General features: G+C 46.7%; 2 non-coding genes across 2 annotated transcripts; both read left to right on the top strand.

Moving 5' to 3' along the window:
* The first annotated feature begins 3,396 nt into the window (after positions 1-3,396).
* TRNAT-AGU (transfer RNA threonine (anticodon AGU)) lies at positions 3,397-3,470 on the top strand. Its single transcript has one exon. It is a non-coding gene; the product is annotated as a tRNA-Thr (tRNA).
* A 3,036-nt stretch (positions 3,471-6,506) lies between these two features.
* Positions 6,507-6,580, top strand: TRNAT-AGU (transfer RNA threonine (anticodon AGU)). Its single transcript has one exon. It is a non-coding gene; the product is annotated as a tRNA-Thr (tRNA).
* Positions 6,581-9,226: the final 2,646 nt, after the last annotated feature.

The following is a 9,226-nucleotide window of genomic DNA, read 5'->3' as shown; positions in this document are numbered from 1 at the left end:
GATTTCTGCACTCGACTTGAAAGCTGTTCTAAATCGAAAGCTCAGAAGTTATTGGCAGATCACATGGGACAACACACACACAGGGAATAAATTTCATGTCATCAAGCCGCAACTTGGTCATTGGCCGCCAGTATCAAAATCACGCCACACAGAAGTAATCCTTACAAGGTTAAGAACAGGCCATACACACACAACAGATTCAGTTCTTTTATCTGGGAGCGATCGACCTTTTTGTGACAGATGTGGAGAAGTACTCACCGTACTTCACATTCTAATACAGTGCAAAGAATTAGACAAGCTAAGAAGACAACACTTTCAATTACCCTACCGACAAAAGATATCACTACATCCTTCAATGTTCGCCGGTAGGGGACCACTTTTTAGTCATAAATCATTGTTAGCGTTTTTAATAAAAATTCGTACTTTTCATATCATATACCCGGGATTCCGTAGCACGACCTCTCCAGAGAGGTCTCCGCTGCGGTGGCTACACTCAACAAAGCACTTGCCTCACTGCCCTTGGACGCAAGGGTGTGAACGATCGAGGCACTAGTGCTTATGTCATACGTGCCCACCATGGTTTTATTATCACAAACTTTCGTCATTCATTAACACCAGACACTTTTCATGGCATGTTCATGATTTTATTACTTCTATGTTTTCTCACGCCTTAGGGCGAGGAATTTTAAGGCCCTTGTACAGCCGCCAATCTCAATCATTGTTCACATCTGTTGCCCCATGAACTGGCGCTCTTTGGTCATCAAATGGCCCTTGCGCCACAAAGCACCAAACATCATCATCACTTTCGAGAGTGCAAGGCGAAATTTGTGGAACTTACAAAAACGCAGGAGTCTGTTCCTGAGTGGTTGTGGAGGGTGGAACTACTGACAGCTCTCAAGGAATTTCAAAGCTAGTGTCAAATCAGTAGGACTGCCACCTGTTTTCGCAACTTTTGCGGCATTTTTTATGTACATAGTGACTGGAAACAGGCAATAAAGCAAAAAACCGGCATTGCTCAGTTATAGAATACCAGTCTGCCACCGAACGGACAAAGTTTCGAGCCCCACTGTGTCAATTTTAGTTTTTTTTTATAAAGATGGTAGTCTCTCTTAGGGACCTTCGACGAAAAAATTTTGGCCTGTCTGTCTGTCTGTCTGTCTGTACATTTGTCTGTTTGTCTCTCCTAACGTTACCTCAAACGGCATCAAACGGCCAACCCCATCCGTAGCGCCCACCAATATTGCTCAAGGTTTAGCGTTCATAGCTGTGCGATGTTCAATTTAAAAGCAGCTATTGCGCATATCTGAGGCGCCACAACAACGTTTCGTTGTTCTGTATGTCGACCATTATACTAGAAAAGGCACGCACAAGTAACTCTAAGGAATGTAGCGTTCATTGCACTGCGCTGACAGTGCAACGCGATGCTCAGAAAGGTGTTTCCAACGCTTTGCTACGACGTCATGGTGGTGGCACCTTCCCGTCGCTTTGCGTTCTACACCTTGTCAGCTCCGAGACTGGCGCGCATCTTTCTCCGCGGGCTGCAAGCCTTCGTTTTTGAAGATAACTGCCAGATGGCGCTTGTGTTTAACGTGCCTCGATGTGCTCGTTCGCCTCCGCTACACGCTCGAGGTCACGGAGGAAGGAAAGGTAGAAGAGGGCATGCACAGCCGACGCGCGGCGTGAAAAGTGTGGAGGAAGTGACATCATGGCAGCCATATTCACTGGGTACAATGGCGGCGTTGCTAAGGTTACGTGTTGCGCATTGGAGCTGGTCTAGCAGTGAGCGGCCGCGGCTGGCGGTGGCATGTGTGCCTCCCCAGGTCTCGTGCTGAGCCGTGGCAGACATTATCCGTGCTCTGCGCTACGTTATTTTTTACGCAGTGTTCTCGTGGGAGTTACTGTACTCGTAGCAACGTTTACAAATCCTTTTGTCCATCACGGGGTTTCAACAGTGCGTAGAACGAGTGCACAACCATATGTCGTGCGGCGGATGACGTGGATGAAGTAGTTAGTGTTCAGTGAGATTGCGTTGGGCACCATGACGAAGTGGAACGACGACGAACGCCTTGCAGGTCAGTGACGGTTGGGCAGCGCTCCTGCTTGTGACAACGGACGACGCTGTTGAGGCCAGCAAGACGCAATGAGGACCATGTGCACATACGTAGTTTCGTGTTGTGTGTGTACAGTAACAACTTGCATGTGTGTATTAAAACACCTTTTTTGTTCCGCTTCGTTTACTCTCCCCGGCATTGCATGTAATCTCAACGTAACAGCAACCACGTACAAGTGTCACTTGCACCGTGCTCAAAGTCGCCACGGTCGCAGAATGCTGACGCCGGTGAGTTTCACGCGGAACACGAACACAGTGGCCGGATGCTGCGTCGGCCGCGAGGCGGAATGCAACCGTAAAAGGCGCACGACCGATTGTGTTTTCATTACAGTTGCTGAAATAATGACATGAAAACACTCACCATTGTCAGTGCATCTAGCGTGCGTACTTTTGTATTTGCTTCGTTGCCTGTCAGCTGTTACTCGCTGTTAATACTGGGACAAAATGATTTCGCCGAAGATGTCACGCTGGCCCAGAGTGTTGAGCCCTGTTCCATTAGTTCGGATCGTCACGACACGCACGCTGCGCAGCTCACGTGCTTTCCGAGCCGGAGAGAGAGTCGTGCCTCTGCTTTACATTCGGATGTAAACAAGAGAGGAGAATTTGTCAAGTCAATATGACCAACTTCCGTCTTCATCGTGGCTTTAGAACGAGTAACGTCAGGGCCTCTCCAACCTTTTCTTCCTCCGTGCTCGAGGCACCCTAACGCAGTGCCCCCAGAATACCAATCACCAATTTTCTTGCACAGAACACCAAATAAACGCTTTTCTCACTACCCTTCAGACGCAAGACTATCGTCTTTCGACGACATTTGCGGTGTAACATGCAGATTTGGAACCAATTTTTTTCTAGTTACACGCGATGTGGGCGCAGAGACCGGCGGTGGCGGCAGCGACAGCGGACAACTACGGCACGGCGCGAGACCCAAGTTGTTATCTCATAACACCGTTCGCTGTCGAAAGCATGAAAAGCATTGTAAGAGCAAGTCGCTGAATAGCAGCTGAAGAAGTCAGTGTGTCGTCAGCAATCTAAAAGTGTCCACTGCGTTCATCTTGGGACAAGAATCTGCATACGTCCTTACAAATGCTCACACTATCTCGCTCTCCCGTTATCCTCGCTGAATAGGCGCAGATGTTGGGTATCCTCAGGCGTGAATCATCTTACTCGCCTTCAATGTGATTTCAATGCCACTGGGAATGTGTCATGCAGTCAACAAAAATGAAAACACAAACCGGATCACGAGCCACCATGCTTCAAATAACGTATCCTTTGCCACACCACTCGGTGGCGCCGTGGCTTAGTTGGTTAAAGCGCCTGTCTAGTAAACAGGAGATCGTGAGTTCGAATCTCGCCGGTGCCTTTCTTTTTTTTTCTATTAAGCGTCCTTCAAAACTTTGCGCATTGATTTTTCATGAGTGCATGGACGCCATTGCTGAGTACAATTTGTAGCTGCAGCCAGAAGTGATTGCTGGCCCGACGTTTATTGCCATTGTTTCCTAGTTACTGTAATAACGTTGCCTTCCACTTACAGTGACCTTAACCTGAGAGCTGTGGCTCCGTTTTCACTGGAGGCGAAAATAATGTAGGCCCGTGTTCTCAGACTTGGGTGCAAGTTAAATGACCCCAAGTGGTCGAAATTTCCGGAGCCTCCACCAACGTATCACTTATAATAAAATGGTGGATTATGAAAGTTATGTCTTGCATATCAATCAATCAGTCAATCAATAGGTTAGTCAGTTTAACAATCGATCAATCAATCAAGTGATCTTAAGATCCATCGAACGTGGTAGTTACACCACTATATTTTACGCTCCTTTTACTTCACTGCTTCGGCTTATACATATGTACTCCATAATCTCATCAGTTTGCTTCCTCTCCTCAGTTGTTAATTATAGATGGCATCACAAGTGCTTTGTGGCTATGTCTTCCGCAGATTAGATACTTGAGAACGAAACATTATACAGGAGAACCTAGCCCACAGGCTTAAAAGAGAGGAGATTTTTCCCAGTCAATATGGCCGACTTCCGGCTTCAACGCGGTTTTACAACGAGTGACGTCAGGGTCTCTAATACCTTTCCTTCCTCCGTGCTCGAGGCACTCTAACGCAGTGCCTCCAGAATACCAATCACTGATTTTCTTGCGCAGAACACCAAATAAACGCTTCGTTCACTCCCTTCCAGACGCAAGGCTATCGTCTTTCGACGACATTTCCGGTGTAACATGCACATTTGGAACAATTTGTTTTTTCTAATTACACGCAATGCGGGCGCAGACACCGGCGGTGGCGGCAGCGGCAGCGGACAACTACGGCGCGGCGCGAGACACAAGTGTTGATCTCATAACACCGTTTGCTGTCAAAAGTATGAAAAGGATTGCAAAAAGAAGTCGCTGAATAGGAGCTCAAGAAGTCATTGTGTCGGCAGCAATCTCAAAGAGTCCACTGCGTTCATCTTGGGACACGGATGTGCAGACGTCATTACAAATGCTAACGCTATCTCGCTCGCCCGTTATCTTCACTGAATAGGCGCAGATGTTGGGTACCCTAAGGCGCAAATAATCTTACTCGCCTTCAGTGTGATTTCAGATCCACTGCGAATGCGTCATGCGGTAAACACAAATGAAAACACTAACCGGATCACGAGCCACAATGTTTCAAATGGCGTAGCCTCTACAGCATCACTCCGTGGCGCCGTGGCTTAGTTGGTTAAAGCGTCTGTCTAGTAAACAGGAGATCGTGAGTTCGAATCTCACCCGTGTCTTACTTTTTTTTCTATTAGGCGTTCTTTAAATCTTTGTGCATAGATTTTACATGAGTGCACAGACGCCATTTTTCATTACAATTTGTAGCTGCAGCCAGATGTCATTGCTGGCAAGTCGTTTATTGCCATTGTTTCCTAATTGCTATAATACCGTTAGCTTCCAATTACAGTGATCATAACCCGGGAACTGCGGCTGCGTTTTCAGTAGAGGCGAAAATACTGTAGGCCCGTGTTCTCAGACTCGGGTGCACGTTAAATGACCCCAAGGGGTGCAAATTTCCGGAGCCTCCACCAACGCAGAATCATGAAACACATTTATCGCTACTTGTATATGACCAATTCGTGCAAGTATTGTAGTAATAGGGCCACATTAGAGCATATTCTCAGGGAGTGTTCAGCACTAATTGGCAAAACGAGAGACGCGGTTTCCAATGAGGACCTACGGGAGCGTCGGCTGACCGCACTGTTCAGCTCAGGAGTAGAGAATCAACTCTGGGTGATCCAGCAGGCCAAAGAATCTGCTGAGAGACATGGTCTCTCAACCAGCTCCTAGGTGGGAACCTAGTCTGGTAACCTGCAGGAAGTGAATAAAGTTGTTCACTCACTCCACCAATGCATCTCTTATAAAATGGTGGATTATGAAGGTTATACCTTACATATCAATCAATCAGTCAATCAATAGGTTAGTCAGTTTAACAATCGATCAATCAATCAAGTGATCTTAAGATCCATCGAACGTGGTAGTTACACCACTATATTTTACGCTCCTTTTACTTCACTGCTTCGGCTTATACAATATGTACTCCATAATCTCATCAGTTTGCTTCCTCTCCTCAGTTGTTAATTCTAGATGGCATCACAAGTGTTTTGTGGCTATGTCTTCCGCAGATTAGATACTTGAGAACGAAACATTATACAGGAGAACCTAACCCACAGGCTTAAAAGAGAGGAGATTTTTCCCAGTCAATATGGCCGACTTCCGGCTTCAACGCGGTTTTACAACGAGTGACGTCAGGCCCTCTCCTACCTTTCCTTCCTCCGTGCTCGAGGCACCCTAATGCAGCGCCTCCAGGATACCATTCACTGATTTTCTTGCGCAGAGCACCAAATAAGCGTTTTGTTCACTCTGTCCAGACGCAAGGCTATCGTCTTTCGACGACATTTGTGGTATAACATGCACATTTGGAACCAATTTTTTTCTAATAACACGCCATGCGGGCACAGACAACGGCGGTGGCGGCAGTGGCAGCGGACAACTACGGCGTGGCGCGAGACACAAGTTGTGATCTCATAACACTGTTTGCTGTCAAAAGTATGAAAAGCATTGCAAGAGCAAGTCGCTGAATAGCAGCTCAAGAAGTCATTGTGTCGGCAGCAATCTCAAAGAGTCCACTGCGTTCATCTTGGGACACGGATCTGCAGACGTAATTACAAATGCTCACGCTATCTCGCTCGCCCGTTATCTTCACTGAATAGGCGCAGATCTTGGGTACCCTAAGGCGCAAATAATCTTACTCGCCTTCAGTGTGATTTCAGATCCACTGCGAATGCGTCATGCGGTAAACACAAATGAAAACACTAACCGGATCACGGGCCAAAATGTTTTGAATGGCGTAGCCTCTGCAGCATCACTCCGTGGCGCCGTGGCTTAGTTGGTTAAAGCGCCTGTCTAGTAAACAGGAGATCGTGAGTTCGAATCTCGCCGGTGCCTTTCTTTTTTTTTTCTATTAAGCGTTCTTCAAAACTTTGCGCATTGATTTTTCATGAGTGCACCGACGCCATTGTTGAGTACAATTTGTAGCTGCAGCCAGAAGTGATTGCTGGCATGACGTTTATTGCCATTGTTTCCCAGTTACTGTAATAACTTTAGCTTCAATTTCAGTGATCTTAACCCCTCAACCCGGGAGCTGCGGCTGCGTTTTCGGTGGATGCGAAAATAGTGTAGGCCCGTGTTCTCAGACTTGGGTGCACGTTAAATGACCCCAAGTGTTCGAAATTTTCGGAGCCTCCACTAACGCATCTCTTATTATAAAATGGTGCATTATGAAGGTTATATCTTGCATATCAATCAATCAGTCAATCAGTCAATCAACAGGTTGGTCAGTCTGTCGATCAATCAATCGATCAATCAATAAATCAAGTGATCTTAAGATCCATCGAACGTGGTAGTTACACCATCATATTTTACGTTCCTTTTACTTCACTGCTTCAGCTTATACTTATGTACTCCATAATCTCATCAGTTTGCTACCTCTCCTCATTTGTTAATTATAGATGGCATCACACGTGCTTTCTGGTTATGTATTCTGCAGATTAGATACATGAAAACAAAACATCAAACAGGAAAACCTTACCCACAGGCTTAACGTTTCCGCTAGAGCCCCCACACCTACCTTTCATTGTCCCTTTTGCCTAAGAAAGTGAATGATATTGTAGACCTTGGATCATCTCGCCTCGAAAGTGAACATATCGCGTTATCTTGGCAAATTGCTTTGAGTTATGACATGGCATGATGGTCACTTCAAGGGACCATTCTGAATACCTCCAACGTAAAAATGTGTCTATGGTATTTTTTTCGTTACCCGAAAGATTCATTATCCTCTCCTATGAGTTTTGCTGCAGTGCTGGTTCTTCGGAATGTCCTGCTGCCGGCTATTAAATGAAGGGCAGTTTGGTCGTCCAGAAGATGACCAAATTTGACCGAAATTATGCATAGCCCTATTGAAAAAACATCCACTATAGGAATGGTGGATTCCACCATCCAACATTTGGGTGGATTATGGCGGTGGAAACGGTGGCACATGGTGTATCGTGGCGTATGGTGGAGCGGATGGTGAATGGCGCGCTCCAGCTGGCAATGCTGGGGCGCGAAGCAGCGCCAGAACCACCGTGACGAGCTGCCGCCAAAGAAATAATAAAATAGTAGTATAAAAAGAATGTATCAAGCACCCGTGAAAAAAAAGAGGTGTGCCAGCGGGGAATCGAACCTGGCACCTCCGAATGTTGAACTGAATACACTAACCAGTGCGTCACGCCGACAAAAAACGCAGGTTGTGTTGAAGAAGTAGTCAACTCATAAAGTCACTGTTGAACTTCAGTTCTGTCAACGCCTTCTCTAAAAAGATGCCTGAGGAATGGCTGGCGCTCCCAGCGGAGTTGGCCTGCCTTCAGTTGTAAACAAGCTCCGCGCGGTGGCGCTCGCGACCGACACTCTCATCACGGCGGCTGGCGGTAGCAGCTAAGCGTTTTTCATCTGCGGCCCATAGGGGCGCGTCAGTCGAGAGTTGTTCGAGACCTGTAACTGTGCACCACTGTCTCAGAGGCTATGCAAAGTGTTGCGTTGTTTCACCGTCCGCCACAAGTGACGCTAGCGACCGAGCACATTTTAAATTGAAGGAGGGAAAGGGTGTGGCAGCTGTTTTTCTTCTCATGCAGCAGGCAGCTTTCTAGAGGAGGCGTTGGTTCTGTTTATTGTTTACTTGGTAAGGAACGGTATCTGCACCTCCTACTAAAATTTCCACATTTGATAACCACTAACAACGGCTGCCTGTAACGATTGCCACTGCGATAATGGCAACAGTGCTATGTTTTTGTTACAATTCACAACCGCAAACAAAAAAAAACTCAGTTGACTGAGGAGCAGGTAGAGTTTATCGGCGGTTTCTGCCAAGTTTATTATCCGTTTCTCACTCCTTCCATATGGCGATATCAGTTCAGGCTTCATGACGCTTCTATGCTCGTTCGATAGATACGCCCACACAATTGATTTTGATGTTTTTTCGTGCAACGCACACCGCCGTTGTGCCAGCACACCGCTGTTGCTCTGTCGCTAGGAACAGCTACATAAGGGCTTGTCCAAAACAAATGCAGTGCGCCAGAAACATTATGCTATCATATTGGTTCAGTAAGCATACGAATTGACGTGTCTATGTTCTCGCATAAGAGCCAGCGAAGCGCCGGCGAGTGCGACTGGCGGCTGTCGGTGAGGCGAGGCGTATCTTTGGTGGAAGTGTTGCAAGCGCGTCGCATTGATGTTTGTCGCTTTTTGCGCGGACACCGTACACAATAAAAAAGCCATCATTTAGGGTAAATGATACCGCAGCTGTGCTGTATTGTCATTTTTACTCGTCAAAATCATTCATTCTGACACTCAGAAGCAGCGATAACACTAAGGGCTCGGTCAGTAGGATTAACCTTTGGTGGATATCATGGTGGTAGAACAGAAGCGTGAAAGTCAAATTCGCTGGGGCTCGTCTCGACGCATGTCGAAAGTGGAAGTTTATGCATGTTTGCACGCACTTTGATAACTTAAAAGTATGGCTCAAGCAATACAGTGTGCAAGAATTGCCAGGGTTGC

The sequence above is a fragment of the Rhipicephalus microplus genome, chromosome X, assembly GCF_043290135.1.
Source record: "Rhipicephalus microplus isolate Deutch F79 chromosome X, USDA_Rmic, whole genome shotgun sequence".
Taxonomy (NCBI): Eukaryota; Metazoa; Arthropoda; class Arachnida; order Ixodida; family Ixodidae; genus Rhipicephalus; species Rhipicephalus microplus.
Note: the sequence above shows the minus strand (reverse complement) of the source record. Positions and strands in the feature narration are given on the sequence as shown.